We start from the raw sequence: 18,136 nt of genomic DNA, 5'->3' as shown, positions 1-18,136 counted from the left end.
TGTTTTTGTTTTGTTTTTGAATGTCAGAAATGTATATTTGTGAATGTGGAGATGTTATATTGGTTTCACTGGTAAAAATAAATAATTGAAATGGGTATATATTTGTTTTTTGTTAAGTTGCCTAATAATTATGCACAGAGTCACCTGCACACACAGATATCCCCCTAAAATAGCTAAAACTAAAAACAAACTAAAAACTACTTCCAAAAACATTCAGCTTTGATATTAATGAGTTTTTTGGGTTCATTGAGAACATGGTTGTTGTTCAATAATAAAATTATTCCTCAAAAATACAACTTGCCTAATAATTCTGCACTCCCTGTATTGTCTTATGTAGTCTGGAAGATGAGTGGATGACGGGGTGGGTGCAGTTTTCTCTGTGGTGGGGTTAGGTGCACTGGGCCCCGGCCCGGATGGACCTGGGCCCCCTTTCCCTGGCGGGTCGCGGAGTATGGGGGTGCCTACTGGGGTCAGCGGGGGAGCTGGCCCCAGGGAGGGGTCACTTGCCCCTCCCTTCCTTCCCTCCCCATCTCCAGCTACCTCCCTCTTCCCGCTCCACCACAACCACCCACACATGCAGGGCTTTGGAGTAGGGGTATGTCACCAGGGTGCAGAGGAGGCTACCCCCCCCCCCCCCCCCCCCCCTGTCCCCTTCTGGCTGCCTCTGCCTCAATTTTATCCCACAACTTAGACATTCACATTACTCACACTCTCATTACACATACATGTGTATGTGTAATGACCCTTGGGGGTGGGCACGATACACGGAGTCCAAATTACCATCAGGGTGTACACCTCACCCCTGGCGTCGTTGCCCACCTCTCAATTTTAAATACACGTAGACATTGAGGGCTAGCAGGAGGGACTATGCGCTTACCTGCTGCTCTCTGGCAGGTAGCTCCATGCCCTCCTGGGTTTTAAATGCACCTTAGAACACACATGCATCAACACTACAATGAGCGGGTGGAGGGAGGTTTGGAGTCTTCACACACACCTGTTCTCTGTGACCTGCTGGAGCAGGGGGGGCTAGGAGGAGGAGTTGGGGTCTGGAGTGTGGGGCCTCCCTGCTGCTGCGGAGTCGGGGCGGTCTGCTTCTCCCCACCGCAGGGAAAAGGGTAACACCACCTGGGTCTGGGTGCAGTTCCCCCCTCCAGGGGCCTAGACCCGGTTCGTGAAGTACGCTTGGGGAGTGTGATCGTGTGTACAGCGTCTCTTTATGTCTGTCTCCACGTTGGTTGAGTGTGGAGTAAGTACATATGAGAGCATGAGGGTGGGAATGGATGTTTGTATATGTGTGTGCCTGTATGTCTGTGTCTATATGTCAGGTTGGGTATCAGACGCCACCTCTCTGGGGACATCTCAGGCCCTCCAAGGTTTGGAGGCCTATCTCCCCCTACCACCACTTCCCCTGCCAGTGGCGGACTCCCTCAGGTGTCGGTGCGTTGGTGGTTCTTTGTGTCCGGGGATGGACGTCCAGGTACACACCGGCTCACTCCTTGGCGGCCGCTTATCGGGGCCTGGAGCCTGGGGCTCGCTCGGGCCACTTCGGAGGTGGGGTGCCCCCGGCCCCTCGGCCTGGGGCTCGGTCACTCAGGCGCAGCTGGCTGCCGGCGGAGCTCACGGGCGCGTCACTGCAACTCCCCCTGGCTTCTGCTCCACGGCTGCTGAGTGAGCCCTCATCTGGGACTCTCCTCAGCTCTTTCTGGGACAGTGGCGCGGCTGCCCCTCCGTTAGTCTTCCTTGGTCTCTTGTGTTCTGAGGGCCTCTGGATGTCTGGAGTCTTGATCTCCTCCATACCTGCTTCATGTCCTGGAGGACGGGGCTGTGGCCCCCCCACACTCCCTAGCAGATCGTTACATGGAGAAACCTTTGGAATGCAAGCATGCTGATCCACACAGGTATGCACACAGGTGTACACACGGGTATTCACAGACGCGGACTACAGCTTTCTTGGCTGCTGCCTCAAAGCACATTGTGCGCTGTCTATCTTGCGTGCTGCACAATATCGTTTATTACTTAGTATCTACTGATATCTACTGCTAGCTAGCAGATCATTACATGAAGGAACCTTTTAAATACAAGCGCGTCTTTTAAAAAAAACAAGCGCGTCCATGCTCACAGGTGTACACACGGGTGATCACACCCACAAACTACACCCTTTTTGGCTCCTACCTCAAAGCACACTGTGTTCTGTTGATCTTATGTGCTGCACAATAATGTTTAATATTTAGTATTTACTGTCATATTCCCATATATCATTGTGATGTTGTTTATTCTATTACTCTTGTTTTCTTCTGCTTGTTTTCTTTTTTCTTTCTCAACAGGTGATCCAGGTGATCGATATATGCATTTTTTTTCTCTGCTTATTCTGTTGGTTTTTGTTTTTTGCCCTTCTCCCCCGTCCCTCTTCTCAGCTGTTTCTCTTTCCCTCTTTCTTTCTCCCCTTCTTTCCCCCAGTCAAGTCTGTCCCGTATTCAGTAAATGAAAATAAAATAAACAATAAAAGGTGAATCAAATGGACCATTACGGCAAGGCTGGGATGGTCAATTTGGTAAAGTAAATCCGTTGGGCATCTTTCTTTGCCTTTAGACAATAATTCTGATGGCAAAAGGCCAAACGGGACAGGCAAAAAAAAAAGAAAAAAAAAAAAGAGAAACACAAATGAACTCAGAGACACAGACTGATGCGACAAAACAAGTTAGTAGGTGTACAGCGTAAACTGTAGTCTATAGCACACAGGAGTATTAGCGGGGCGATCGTGGCTCAAACAGTTGGCAGTTCGTCAGTCTTGGTCGTTGTGTCCTTGGGCAAGACACTTCACCTATTGCCTATTGGTGATGGCCAGAGGGGCCAATGGCACAATATGGCAGCCTCGCCTCTGTCAGTCTGCCCCAGGGCAGCTTTGCCTACAACTGTAGCTGCCTCCACCAGTGTGTGAATGTGAGAGTGAATGAATAGTGGAATTGTACAGCGCTTTGAGGGCCCGAAAAGCGCTATATAAATGCAATCCATTATTATGTACACGTTGATAAATTGTCTTATGGCAACTGACAAATTGAAACAAATGAGTGTGCTGTGTGTGTAACAGACATTACCTGTCCTTTTATTAACTGCGCAAGTAGTGCTGGTCATAACTGCTAGCTAACTGTGTAAGGCTGTAATGGGTCTGTAGCTCTGTCACCGTTTTAGTGAACATATTTAGTTTTAAAGTAAATTACGGGACTTTTCCTGCCTTTCTGGAGGGCTTATATTTCACTATGTCCACATAATTATGGATTATTATAATTATGATATTTAAACACACACTGTATTTTAATTAACATACCTTAAGAAACAGATTATATTAGATTTATATTTTAAATAAGACAAAATGCTTATTATACAGCAGCAATATTATTGTATTTCTACAGTTTAAACACTTAATAACCTTTCTGCCTGCACGGAGTGGATAGTCAAACATACAATATATATTTTTTTATTATTTTCTTTTTACTTAATTATTATAGCACTAGGAATAAATAATAAGGGAGGGATTCTGGATGAGCACCACGAGGGAAACTTGTGCCCATAGTATATACAGTATTGTGAAGAAGGTCAAAAATGTCACTGTGTGTGCGCTTGTGTGTTTTATGTATATAGATTTTTTTTAAATTATTACTCATGATATAACACAGTCCAGACATGCCTGGTAAGGATGTTTCTATAACATTTTCTATCATTACTTTATTATGGATTAGGTGCGAGAGTTATTAAGTGTGGACAATTAAATAATAGATTAATGCAATAGCAAATTGTGTCTTGTTCTCAGATAAGATAAGATAAGATAAGATAACCTTTATTAGTCCCACACGTGGGAAATTTGTTTTGTCACAGCAGGAAGTGGACAGTGCAAAAGTTATGAGGCAAAAATTAGAATACAATAAGAATAAATACAGTACACAACTGTACAGAATAGAATAAAATAAAATACTATATACAGTAGAATAAAATAAAATAAATATACAATAAGATAAAAATAGAATACAAATACAAATACTATATACAACTGAGTAAAAATACAATGATGACAGAAAGGATTATTGCACAGATGGACAGCATGTGGAGAGTTATACCGCAAATGAGGAGATGGAAGGAGGAAGAGAGGCAGAGTAAGTTTCTGGAGGATTTATATTTCACTAAAAACTTTCTAATATTCATGTCAAATTTCCCCTTGTGGGACAATTAAAGGGTTCTATTCTATTCTATTCTATTCTATTCTATTCTATTCTATGTCCACATAATTATGGATTATTAAAATTATGATATTTACACACACTGTATTTTAAACAACATACAGTAATAAACAGATTATATTAGATTAATATTTCAAATATGACAAAATGATGATTTTACAGCAGTACAATTATTGCATCTCTACAGTTTAAAAATTTAATAAGCTTTCTCCCTGCACAGTACTTTCTTTTTACTTAATTATTATAGCACTAGGAATAAATAATAAGGGAGGGATTCTGGATCAGCACCACGAGGGAAACTTGTGGCCATAGTATATACAGTATTGTGAAGAAGGTCTAAAATGTCACTGTATGTATGTGCGTGTGTGTGTTTATAGATTTTTCAAATTATTACTCATGATATAACATTGTCCAGACATGGCTGGTAAGGACATGAGGAGGAAACAGTAGGAGCTGTGTGAGGCTAAAGGCAGTGGGTCCCTCAGCAGCTGGATTACAAAGAGCACAGGTAACAATATCACATGTACCAGTTGTTGGAGATGTATTCCAGTATATAAATAATACTAAGCACAACTGGAATGTTTTGCTTCTATAACATTTTTCTGTCATCATTTTATTATAGATTAAGTGCAAAAGTTGTTGTGGATAACTAAATAATAGTTTATTGCAATAACAAACTGTGCCTTGTTCTCAGATGGACAGCAAGAGGAGAGTGATGGATGAGATGAGGAGATGAAGGAGGAAGAGAGGCAAAGAGTGATTCACAGGCAGAGCCGAGTTTATTTCTCACAGTTTTTTGTTGCCTTATGGTTTCAAGCACCGTCAACAATCTTTGCATTTTGTTATTATCTCATAACACTTGTTTAATCAGCTACCATCTCGCCTATGGAGTTTTTAATGTCTACAGTCTCAGATCAACACAGCCCTGGCCTTCAGCAATATCAGCAGCAGGAGCAGCAGAAACCCCTCAACAGCAACATTGTACCCTATCAGGTAAAACATAGGCTACGTTTGCTTTGCCTTGTCGCCACCTCACAACAGTGATATAGTATGAGGCGATCCCATATTAGATTCTTGATGAATGTGTGTTGTTGTTATTCAGCCTGGTTCAATGTGCCCCTCTTGAAATTCGAACCTTTAAACATCTTTGCACGGCCCTGCTGTGTGATACAGACTGTGGTGCTCTAACCTCCTTATCTGCAGACTTAAACATGGTATTATTTTAATAAAAAACACGATTAAAAAGCCGACTAAAGGGCACTTTACTGTGCTTTTCATAATGATTTCAAGTGTACTCAGAGCAGAGGTCTTTTACCCGAACTTGACTGCTGTGCCACAGTTCAGCTAAGATAAAAAAAAAAAAAACACTTTACTGATGTTTACTGAGGATTATTGAGCATTTCATTTATTCCTTGCGAAGGCTGCCAGTCACTACAACAGAGATACGTGGCTGCATCTGTGCGTAGCAGATAGTTAAGGGAAAAACTTTGCCGTTTTTTCCGCTGCTTGGAAATGAAAGACGAGATCTGAGAGTTAAGTAAAAAGTCAAATTAAGCACAAACAAACAAACAAACATCTCCTCACACCCATATATGGCTTAACTTTAATGGTTCACTATATATAGCATAGGCGAGCCCCTAAATGGCTGGGAGTGAACATCCTTTACCAGATAAGGAAACCAGAATCTCACATGGAATGTACTTGCAGTTAAAGCTATTGCATACCCTACCTAGATGGTGGGAGGAACCGAAGAATATCTAAACATGCAGTTCAAGGCAAGGTTTACAAATTTAAGTACAATAATGGCAACATTTAACAATTCACTCCAACACTGCCAATCAGCAAATATCAACTGTCAGAAATTGACTTACTGTTTCTCATCTTCTGAGAGAGTATCATGGGTGTTGGATGCACTGTGAAAATTTATCAGTGTTTCTGAAACTGTTCCATGAGCCAGCTGGAAAGAAATGCCAACCACAAATCAGCAAAAAAGTTGAAACATTTAGCATTCCTGAGATGTTCATCTGTCACTGTTATCTTGGTCTTCTGGGTTGCTGTAACCATGATGATGATAATCTGTGAGGTGAAATTAAAAAGGCCAGTCTTCCTTTTAACTATAAACTAAAAGAGAGAAAAACTAAAGAGATGCCAGTTATGTTCAGTTCTGTCTGCAACCCTAAACATGTATTATCAGTCTTCCATCTTTAAAAACCTGTACAAAAAAATTGTCCGGTCCTTATATTGATGGTTAAGTTAGTATTATTAGAGTTGCAAAGTACAAAGTCAAAGCAAGTGGAAAAAAACATGTGTTTTTCTTGGCTACGGTCAGTGGGCTAGCCAGTAATGATTTCCTCCCTACAAAGCTGTGGACAAACCACATTTACTCAGGGCTTACTTGATGTAATAGTCTTCTCCTTCCTGCCAACCACTGTGTCTGTGCGGATCGTGTTCGCTCTGTGTTGTAGCGTCCTGATGACACCCAGTTTATGCTCCAGTGGATGATGAGACTCAAACCTTAAATACTAATCCATATGGGTAGGTTTACGGAAATCTCACAGTCTAAGAAGGCTTGGTGGTGTTCCAGGGTAGGATAACAAAGCCCTCTTTTCCACTTCTTTCATGTACAAGTTGGCCACGATGGGTGAAACTGGGGAGCCCAAGGCTCTGCCTGTAGAACTGACCCTTGAATGTGAAATAGGTGGAATGAAGACACAGTTCCTGTCACAATCTGGTAGTAGGAACTCAGAGCGGTAGGCGTCTCCAAAAAACATTTTATTTACAGCACCAGTGCACGATATATACAGTGAAGGGGTCACAGGTACGGGGAGGAAAGTCTGTCGCAGAAGAGAGGGAAGTCACACACAAATCACGAATCACAGGTTCACAAGAGCTGGGAGAAACACTAACGTCTGTAGTACAATCATCCAGCGACGAGAGGATCTGTGTTCCAGCCTCAAATAGTGCTCCTGGGTGATGACCGCTGATTGTTGACAGGTGTGTGGGCCAAGGGCGGGAGCCCACAGTGAGCTCCGCCCAGGCAGAGAAAGAGAGAGAGAGAAAACCAAACAACACATGTAGCCTTGTGGGGCCGGCCGGGCAGGCACGGAGACCATGACAGTTCGAAAAGCAAACACACTTGGTCGATGCTGAGAGTGGTCCTGTTGCTGAGGTTGGGGTCATCCTGTAATCTCTTACAAACTACCTCCAACGCTTCTGTGACCACTGAACGCTTCTGCTCAGGTGGTTCCTGTAATCCGCCATCTTGCGTGCTGTTTGCTCATACTGACGTACAAGCTTTAGGCAGTCCTTGCCAAAGTGGTTTAAAACCTCTTGATGCATGCTCAATCATCCAGGTAAGTAAATCCCCAAAAGTCGATTCTGTTCATTTACATACATTACATTTGCATGATGACTGAAACTAGCACCACTGAAGGGACAATGGGCTGAGAGGTCAGTTCCTTCATCATGATTATGCAAATTCTCATGACCATTGATCAGCAACCATTGATCAAATCCCACTGATCATTGGCCATGAATACCATTGACAGAGAGTTGAGGAATGGCTGCAATCACAGTATTGTAAGATGGTGAAAGATGTACTCTTAGGCCCTCGTGAGAATTTGCCTTGAGGGCATCTTCTTTCTTACTTCAAAACAGGTTCTGTACTTTTAATTTGTCAAGGCAGGTTAGTTTGAGTGACCTGTTTTTTCTTTTGTTGTATGTTCTGTTTGCTTAAGAGGAAATTCCTTCTTGCATTCTGTCAGTCTGCCCCAGGGCAGCTGTGGCTACAACTGTGGCTTGCCTCCACCAGTGTGTGAATGTGAGAGTGAATGAATAGTGGAATTGTAAAGCGCTTTGAGGGCCCCGAAAAGCGCTATATAAATGCAATCCATTATTATTATTATTATTATTATTATTATTATTATTATTAAGAGCAGTGGGTTGGGTGATCTCAACTATGTGTAACGTGACTGTGAAATATGAAGATTTACAGGTTGAACAAACATACACTGGCCTACAAATGTTTCCTCCTGTGACAAATGTCAATGCACTGTATGAAAATATATACTATATAAATATATGGAAATGTCGCATGATTTGAGAATGAAGTTACAAAAATGTCTGATAACCTTTGTTGCTCACTTTTACCCATCATTTTGAAATAAAATATCATTGTAGAGGATGAAGATGTTTTATCTAATCCAAAGACTGATATGATGCTTCTGTTGTCTTCACAAATTTAATGTGACAAATAAAAACACGTGCAAAGTCCAGACCTTAACTTGACTGTGGTGGAACCTTAAAAGATGTGTGAGTCATCGGGACCACGAGACAAAAACTGCATCCTGTAACTCAACCAGGGTTGCTCTCATGGTCACTAATACAGCAAGTCATTTGGTAAAGGTTAGAAAATAGGGGAAAAAAACCTTTAGTGCTTAGTGGCTGGGACTAGTTTGGGGCACCAACAAAGGGATAGTTTAGTGCAAACTATAATTTCTCCCCATCAGTTTTAACCAATCAGATAAACACAAATTCTCATATAAAACTTTGGGCCAACCAAGAACTGTACAGGGAGTGCAGAATCATTAGACAAATGAGTATTTTGTCCACATCATCCTCTTCATGCATGTTGTCTTACTCCAAGCTGTATAGGCTCGAAAGCCTACTACCAATTAAGCATATTAGGTGATGTGCATCTCTGTAATGAGAAGGGGTGTGGTCTAATGACATCAACACCCTATATCAGGTGTGCATAATTATTAGGCAACGTCCTTTCCTTTGGCAAAATGGGTCAAAAGAAGGACTTGACAGGCACAGAAAAGTCAAAAATAGTGAGATATCTTGCAGAGGGATGCAGCAGTCTCAAAATTGCAAAGCTTCTGAAGCGTGATCATCGAATAATCAAGCGTTTCATTCAAAATAGTCAACAGGGTCGCAAGAAGCGTGTGGAAAAACCAAGGCGCAAAATAACTGCCCATGAACTGAGAAAAGTCAAGCGTGCAGCTGCCAAGATGCCACTTGCCACCAGTTTGGCCATATTTCAGAGCTGCAACATCACTGGAGTGCCCAAAAGCACAAGGTGTGCAATACTCAGAGACATGGCCAAGGTAAGAAAGGCTGAAAGACGACCACCACTGAACAAGACACACAAGCTGAAACGTCAAGACTGGGCCAAGAAATATCTCAAGACTGATTTTTCTAAGGTTTTATGGACTGATGAAATGAGAGTGAGTCTTGATGGGCCAGATGGATGGGCCCGTGGCTGGATTGGTAAAGGGCAGAGAGCTCCAGTCCGACTCAGACGCCAGCAAGGTGGAGGTGGAGTACTGGTTTGGGCTGGTATCATCAAAGATGAGCTTGTGGGGCCTTTCCGGGTTGAGGATGGAGTCAAGCTCAACTCCCAGTCCTACTGGCAGTTTCTGGAAGACACCTTCTTCAAGCAGTGGTACAGGAAGAAGTCTGCATCCTTCAAGAAAAACATGATTTTCATGCAGGACAATGCTCCATCACACGCGTCCAAGTACTCCACAGCGTGGCTGGCAAGAAAGGGTATAAAAGAAGAAAAACTAATGACATGGCCTCCTTGTTCACCTGATCTGAACCCCATTGAGAACCTGTGGTCCATCATCAAATGTGAGATTTACAAGGAGGGAAAACAGTACACCTCTCTGAACAGTGTCTGGGAGGCTGTGGTTGCTGCTGCACGCAATGTTGACGGTGAACAGGGCCCTGTGCTTCGTACGTCGCTTACTACATCCAAGATCAAATGAAACATCCAAGACCAAATCATCGCGCTAACTCTGAGCTCGCTATTCCGGTTCCCCGAACACACCTGTTGTTGACGATTAGTATAGCTGGATGAAGTAATGTGAGATCACTGGGTGGCCCAACAGGGGCTACGCATCGATAGTAGAAACATTGATCGGCAACCCTTTGATTGGTCGGCGAAAATGTCGAAGGAGCGCGCTCGGTATTTTTCGGTAGCAGAGCAAGAACTCTTGAGTGAGGGATTTCAGGAGTTTCAGAGTTTAATTAAAACGCAAGGGAACACTGCAAAGGCTGCAAAAGCAAGGAGAGAGGGCTGGCAGAAAGTTGCTGACAAATCAAACTCGTAAGTAATTCAATAATAACAATAATAATGGAGTGGATTTATATAGCGCTTTTCAAGGCACCCAAAGCGCTTTACAATGCCACTATTCATTCACTCTCACATTCACACACTGGTGGAGGCAGCTACGGTTGTAGCCACAGCTGCCCTGGGGCAGACTGACAGAAGCCAGGCTGCCATATGGCGCCATCGGCCCCTCTGGCCAACACCAGTAGGCGGTAGGGTAGATTTATCATATCACACCATATTATCCAATATTATATTACATTATATTATATTATAATATGTTATATTATATCCCCTTTCACATTAGAGCCACAACAGGACCCACTAGAACATGGGAACAAGTAAAAGTGAAATATAAGAATATTCTACAGAATGGTAATATTTATCACTTATATTGCTTGTCGTCTCTTGGAAAGAGACCCTGAAATAATCTGTTTGTTTGTTCATAACAGCAACCAAGAAAAGGGCAGAGCAAAAAAAAAGACAGGTGGTGGTCCTGCACCCCCTCGTCAACAAGTTGGTTAAGTGAATAATACCCTCACGGGAAAATCGATATCTCTCTATGAGCACACTGTCGCGCTGAGCTAAAGGATCCTGTCTGTCCCGCAATATACGCTGAATTCTGAGGACTCTCCTTATCAATCTTGCACCTTCCGCAATGGGTGGCTCGCGTAAACGGACAGGACATGGCTGCGACAGACTTCCCAAATCCACCTTCGCTTTTATAGCCGTGGTCTCTCATCTTGATTACACGAAGTAATTTACAATTACTACTCTAAAATATGAATTACATCTGTAATAATCACATACATGTAATAGAATGTTAATAGTACATTTCCCTTTTTTAGGGAATGACCTGTATGTATCTGTGTGAAATCAATAAAAGGATCAAGTGCTGCATTATCTTTAGTTACATTGATAATATTTATTTATGGTGAAACAGTGGTGGAATATCGCTGTTGCTTTCGTATGAATGACGCGGACATACCTGCGTGGCCGCGATCTAATCCTGTTTACATAAAGTAAACCTGCTCCCCAGCAGGTTTACGCTTACGGCTCTGTTGCTATGACAGCAAGTCCTGGATGGGCTTCGGGGAACCGAACGATCCAGGATCACGCGAAATCGTCAACAATCTCATCCAGCTAACTCACTTAGCGCGGTACGAAGAACAGGCCCCAGATCAAAACACTGACAGAATCCATGGATGGCAGGCTTTTGAGTGTCCTTGCAAAGAAAGGTGGCTATATTGGTCGCTGATTTATTTTTGTTTTGTTTTTGAATGTCAGAAATGTATATTTGTGAATGTGGAGATGTTATATTGGTTTCACTGGTAAAAATAAATAATTGAAATGGGTATATATTTGTTTTTTGTTAAGTTGCCTAATAATTATGCACAGTAATAGTCACCTGCACACACATATCCCCCTAAAATAGCTAAAACTAAAAACAAACTACAAACTACTTCCAAAAACATTCAGCTTTGATATTAATGAGTTTTTTGGGTTCATTGAGAACATGGTTGTTGTTCAATAATAAAATTATTCCTCAGAAATACAACTTGCCTAATAATTCTGCACTCCCTGTACATGCCTGTGTTATTTTTTTAAGGTACATCCCTGTGCTCCTCCTCCTCTGTTCATATTTGATAAATGGGAGAGGTAGTTCTTGGAAATAAAGTAAATAACATACATCAGGTTTGTTCAGTTGAGCTCTTGGTGTCATTTGAATGTTATCTTTGAAAGCACAGACATGGAATGGGAAGAAATATGTGAGTCTATTTTTTTTTATAACAGTGTTATCCCATTATACAGTGGATATGAATTATTATTATTATTATTATTGTAAAGAATTTATTTGACATCTTTTTGTATTTCGTTAACAGGCAAGGCGGTCCTTGTGTCTGCAGGTACGCCATGACATTAACCACAGCATAATTTTGAAATGAAAATCTTTAATATATGTTTTTTGGGGTTTTTTTAGGAGCTGGTGGAACTGTGATTCTGACTCCTGCCATTCTGGCTTCACTGGGGTTCACTTCAGCTGGAATAGCAGCAGGCTCCATCGCTGCCAAACTGATGTCATATTTAGCAATCGCTAGTGGAGGTGGAGTTGTAGCAGGAGGTCTCGTAGCAACCTTGCAGTCCTGGGGTAAACTGAATAATTTACTATGCCACTGCATTATTTGGCGGTGTTGGTGGAGCAGCGGCTTGGGTGCTCTCAACTGTATGTAACGTGACTGTGGTTTATGAAGATTAACACGTAAAAAAACACAAACTGACCTACAAATGTTTTCTCCTGTGACAAATTTTAATCGCCTGGATGAAACGTTATTCTTATGTGTGAATGTCGAACACTGAGATTAAAGCATATTTTGAGAATTAAGTTACAAAAATGGTTCATAAAAATTTCATTCAGATTTTATCCATCATTAAAAACAAAAACAAAAAACAACTGATATGGTGCCTTTATTCTCTTCATTAATTCAATGTGAAAATTAAAAGTGATGCAAAAATAAGTGTTTCCTTGCTTTTATTGTAAACAACTTAATGTAAAGCACAGTAACAATACCATATGTTTCTATAGTCCATAAATCTATCACTCTTACAGAGCCACAACTCTGACGGGAGACTATGTAGGACAGGGGTGTCAAACTCCAGTCCTTGAGGGCCGGTGTCCTGAAACTTTTCCATGTGTCCCTGATGCAACACACCTGAATATAACTGACTGTATGCTCAAGTAAATTTGACTAAAATTGACTTACTGTTTCCCCAACCTCTGAGAGTATCATAGGTGTTGGCTGGACGTAGTGAAAATCTATCAGCATTTTGGAAACTGTTACACAAGACAGCTGAAAGAAAATGCCACAAACAAATCAACAAAACAGATGTTCAGTAATCTTTCATTGTTATCTTGGTCTCCTGGTGATGATGATAATCTGTGAGGTGACATTAAAATGGCCAGTCTTCATTTTAACTGTAAACTGAAAGAGAGAGAAAAACTAAAGAGATGCCAGTTATGTTCAGTTCTCACTGCACCCTTAAACCTGCCTTATCAGTATTCCATCTTTAAAGCTGTTTCGTCCTTGTATTGATGGCTAATAGTACAATTAGTTGCAATAATGCTTTAATACAATATTATAACTGAGATCACCTAAAGTTTAAAACTTTGTATTGTTGTAATAATTAGTTTAAAGTAAGACAATGAGGTAATAAACATTGCAAATGTTTAAATGATTTTTATTGAAGCTAATATAATTTTCTAAAGTGTTTGCAAAAACTGGTGGGAAAAAACTTTAGCAGAATAACCAGACTTCCAGTTGTGCCTAATAAATAGATATCACTTCAGTCCTGCTGATATCATAGTGTACTGTATTATTATCATCATAAGAACGCATAGCATACATTTTCACTGCTATACAGATGACACCCAACTTTATCTATCCATGAAGCCAGATAACACACATAAACATAAAGGCCTGGATGGCCTCTAATTTTCTGCTTTTAAATTTAGCTTTAGGCAGTCCTTGCCAAAGTGGGTTAAAACCTCTTGATGCATGCTCAATCATTCAGGTAAGTAAATCCCCAAAAGTTGGTTGTGTTCATCTGGACGTAGCGTTTTGTGGGAGAAACGTTTCATCACTCATCCAAGTAACTTCTTCAGTCTCAGCTGACTGCAGGTTTCCCCAATCTTATAAACAGTACATTTGCATGATGACTGAAACTAGCACCACTGAAGGAACAATGGGCTGAGAGGTCAGTTCCTTCATCATGATTATGCAAATTCTCATGGCCATTGATCAACAACCATTGATCAAATCCCACTGATCATTGGCCATGAGTACCATTGACAGAGAGTTGAGGAATGGCTGCAATCACAGTATTGTAAGATGTTGAAAGATGTACTCTTAGGCCCTCGTGAGAATTTGCCTTGAGGGCATCTTCTTTCTTACTTCAAAACAAGTTCTCTACTTTTAATTTGTCAAGGCAGGTTAGTTTGAGTGACCTGTTTTTTCTTTTGTTGTATGTTCTGTTTGCTTAAGAGGAAATTCCTTCTTGCATTAGAGCAGTGGGTTGGGTGATCTCAACTATGTGTAACGTGACTGTGAAATATGAAGATTTACACGTTGAACAAACATACACTGGCCAACAAATGTTTCCTCCAGTGACAAATCTCAATATGCTGTATGAAAATATTAGTGATGGGATTTCTGGCTCTTATTAGAGAGCCGGCTCTTTTGGCTCCCAACCGGCTCTTCAGGTTGTTTTGTTGCTTTAATTAATTTATTATTAACAATAATATAAAATTATGCACAAAAGGAATTACTAATGTAAAAAAAAGTTGGTTTTATTTATATATGTTTATATATAAGTATATGCGGTGGTCCTTAGAGACAAAACACGTAGAACCTCCAAAACACATTTCTAGCGTTAACTGAACTTCCAAACAGAGCTACCTAGATCACTTAAAAAATGTATTGGAAATCATCTTAGTCAGCATTGATCTTAAACAAGGTAAAATGCATCCTATACATAAGCAAATCAGTATCAACAATACAAAAGCAGGAATTAATATTTTCAAAAGAAGATGCCACCAAGGACCAGACAGTAACCAACCTATCCAGCCTTGTGGCGGATCTACTCCTGTCGTGCGATTCATTATGTATTTCTGCAAGTAAACAACTGAATGTCAAAAGTCGAACAAGAAGAATCATCATTCTCAAAAATCATATGTCACTACAATCCAACTGTATATAGACATATGTATTTAAACACATCAGTTGACTTTATTGTTTGTCCATGTGGCTCTCAGCTAGCTTCAAAGCTGCAGCCTGGTCAACACCCTTCTTTATGACTCCTATCAACCCCCCAAATCTTCTCACTGTAGGCATCCTGTGGGGGTTAGAGTCAACTGGTGAATAATCTGCATTTACAACTCTTCTCCTGTCCTGTTGTCACCACAGAAAAAGCTTTGTAAAGGAAATTGGATCAAGCTGTTTTGATCTTCTTGGCTCAAAACCTCAAGTGTTCATGATGTAAACGTAGACAAAAACCTTCTCTGTTTACATCCTTCTTGCAGAAGACAAAAGAATAGGTGATGTTGCCATGTTCCATGGTAAATCTCCAACTTGGACTAATCCATTGTCCTTCATACACATAGGCAATTGGCCTGTTTCCAGTTCGTTTAACTAAATAATGTCCTGCTACAAGTCATATTCATGAGTCATGAGCTTCCCTCCCTCCAAGACATCTACAGGAAGCGCTGCCTGAGGAAAGCGGGGAGGATCATCAAGGACTCCAGTCACCCCAGCCATAAACTGTTCAGACTGCTTCCATCAGGAAGGAGGTTCTGCAGCATCCGGTCCCGAACTAGCAGACTGAGAGACAGCTTCTTCCACCAGGCCATCAGACTGCTGAACACGTCATAGACACCTCAGCTTCACTACTGGAACTTTAACATTATGCACTCCATACTGTACAGTAACGCCACTGTTTTGCACATGTCTCACTCTGTATATTTTATTTTATTTATTTTATATATTTTATTTATTGTTTACTCTATTTAATTTGTAAAATATGTGTACACACACACACACACACACACACACACACACACACACACACACACACACACGTAGAAAAATATTTAGTATACACATCCAGAAATGCATATACTATTATATATATTGTACATATATTTATTAGTTTCAGATGTAGCCATTCTTGTATTTTGCTTGTTTACATTATTGTATTTTGCACAACTCTGTTGCTTGTGAAGCTCGCACACAAGAATTTCACTCACATGTGCTGTACCAATGTACCTGCACATGTGATGTGACAATAAAAGTGATTTGATTTGATTTGATTTTGATATTCTTTAAGTCAGATGAGCAGGTCTGTCTTACCAGAGCAGTTCACCTTCCCAGCTACTGGTGAATCAACCTTCCATTCAGGTTCAGAGCAGTTGAAAAGTTGGCAGTGTTCCTGGATGTGTTGCTAAAGCAACCAAACAAACTGTCTCGCTCTCAGTGATGCTATATGGCCACAGTCCAGAAGAATGTGTAGCCAGTGGCATCACAAGCATAACCATTGGTCTCGTTCTTTATGTGAGCGGTTGTGTTCTTAAACTGCCACCAGTAGTTGTTGAAAACCCATGGGTGTGGTTTGCTCTGTTCCAGTGCGCTCCCTGTCATCCCACTCAGGGTCCACAGGCTCAAGAAGATGCACAGCACATTCCCAGCCATTCTGATGAGTACCTGTGGCTCAGTTGGTTTCTTCACCGGATTGAGACGAGGGGCCCTGGAGGCTTTCCCCACCCTTTGTTCCCGGTCTTCCTGCCACTTACTCCGAGCTGGCCTGGATGTGTGTCACCTTCTTGCAGTGCGCTTGATGTATCCAAGTGTTCCTTCCAGCAATCTTCACTGCTGTGGTCGTTGTCAGCAGCACCCGATAGGGACCTTTCCATCATGGACTGGACCAGCACTTCCTCTCCATGGCCTTATCAACATCCAATCTCCAGACTTCAGACTCTGCTCCTGCAGAGAAACAGAATCATCTGGCAGATCATTTGTTCTCATGACTTCTTTACTTTTAAACATTTCAAGCATCTAATCTGCTAATATGCTCTCTCTTCTGCTTTTCTATCATCACTACAGAAGACTAGAACTCTAAATGCTCTAACATGTATAATCTCAAAGAGTCAGACCATTCTCTGCTGGAGTAATCCTCATGTACTTATTCTATACAGTCTAACCATGTCCTGCCTGTCTTCCTAAATCTTAACTTTACTGTTCCATTAGTTCTCTCTGCCTGCAAAAAGTTTTTTTTTTAAAAGAGTATTTAATAATCCTAGAGTGAGTATAAACTACTGCTCATCTCCCTCCTGTTTGAGACATGGTATAGCCCATGGCTCAAAACAGCAGCAGTCTTATACAAATTATTAGGCAGTACTGGTTTATCCCACAGATAATAAACACCATCCTATAAGCTCGCTCCCTCTGTAAGTCACAACTGTTTTCCTGCTGTAGGTGAGTGGGCCTGCATGTCTGCTGATGTTGTACTGATAAAAGGTTAACACCATGTTTAACTACAGCTGCCTCTTTTGCGATCTTATCTGCAAAAACTTTCCCTAATGCAACTGGATCTTTCCCTCACATGTGTGCTGCACATTTACAAACGGCAATTCTACTGGGTAATAACACTGCCTCCAGCAGATTTTGCAAGCGTTTGGTGTGTTCTACAGGTTTCCCTGTAGAGGTTGTCACACCTCGTCTCACTCACTGCACTACAAAGAAATGTACAGTAGCAAATACATACTGCCTATCAGGGTATATTGTCTCTCTACAGCTTTACACGCTTCCGTTAAAGCTAGCATCTCTGCTGCTCAAGCAAATATGAAACATGCTAGTTGTCCTACATAGATAACTTTCTCACTGTCTGCTACAGTAAAACCTGTTCTAGTCTGTCCCTCTGCTGTTGTAAACTCAAACCATCAACAAACCAAACCTTTCCCTCAATGAGTGGCACATTTAGTAAGTCATCCCTCAGCTTACACTTCTTCTCCTCGCGCTCTCTACTCTCATGAGAAGTGCCCTCCTCTGTTGGCAAAAAGGGTTGGACAGATTCAGAATTGTGCACCACTTTATGGTAATATGTGTGGTTGTGAGAGTAACAGTAACATTAAAGACAAGTGTCTTGTAGGTGACAGAAATGTAAGTTTAGTAAACATCTACCTCGTGTGGAACTAACAATTTCAAAGGTGAAATAAACTATTGAAACATTGTACAGCTTA

The 18,136-nt window shown here is 41.3% G+C and overlaps 1 pseudogene; it reads right to left on the bottom strand.

Moving 5' to 3' along the window:
* The window catches only part of LOC146611702 (kinesin-like protein KIF1B), a 35,509-nt pseudogene extending 18,920 nt beyond the window's left edge, over positions 1-16,589 (bottom strand).
* Positions 16,590-18,136: the final 1,547 nt, after the last annotated feature.

Source organism: Diplotaxodon limnothrissa, linkage group LG19 (assembly GCF_057381915.1).
Source record: "Diplotaxodon limnothrissa isolate DT_005_m linkage group LG19, D_limnothrissa_male_GT1.1, whole genome shotgun sequence".
Classification (NCBI taxonomy): domain Eukaryota; kingdom Metazoa; phylum Chordata; class Actinopteri; order Cichliformes; family Cichlidae; genus Diplotaxodon; species Diplotaxodon limnothrissa.
This window is presented reverse-complemented; position numbering and strand designations above follow the sequence as displayed.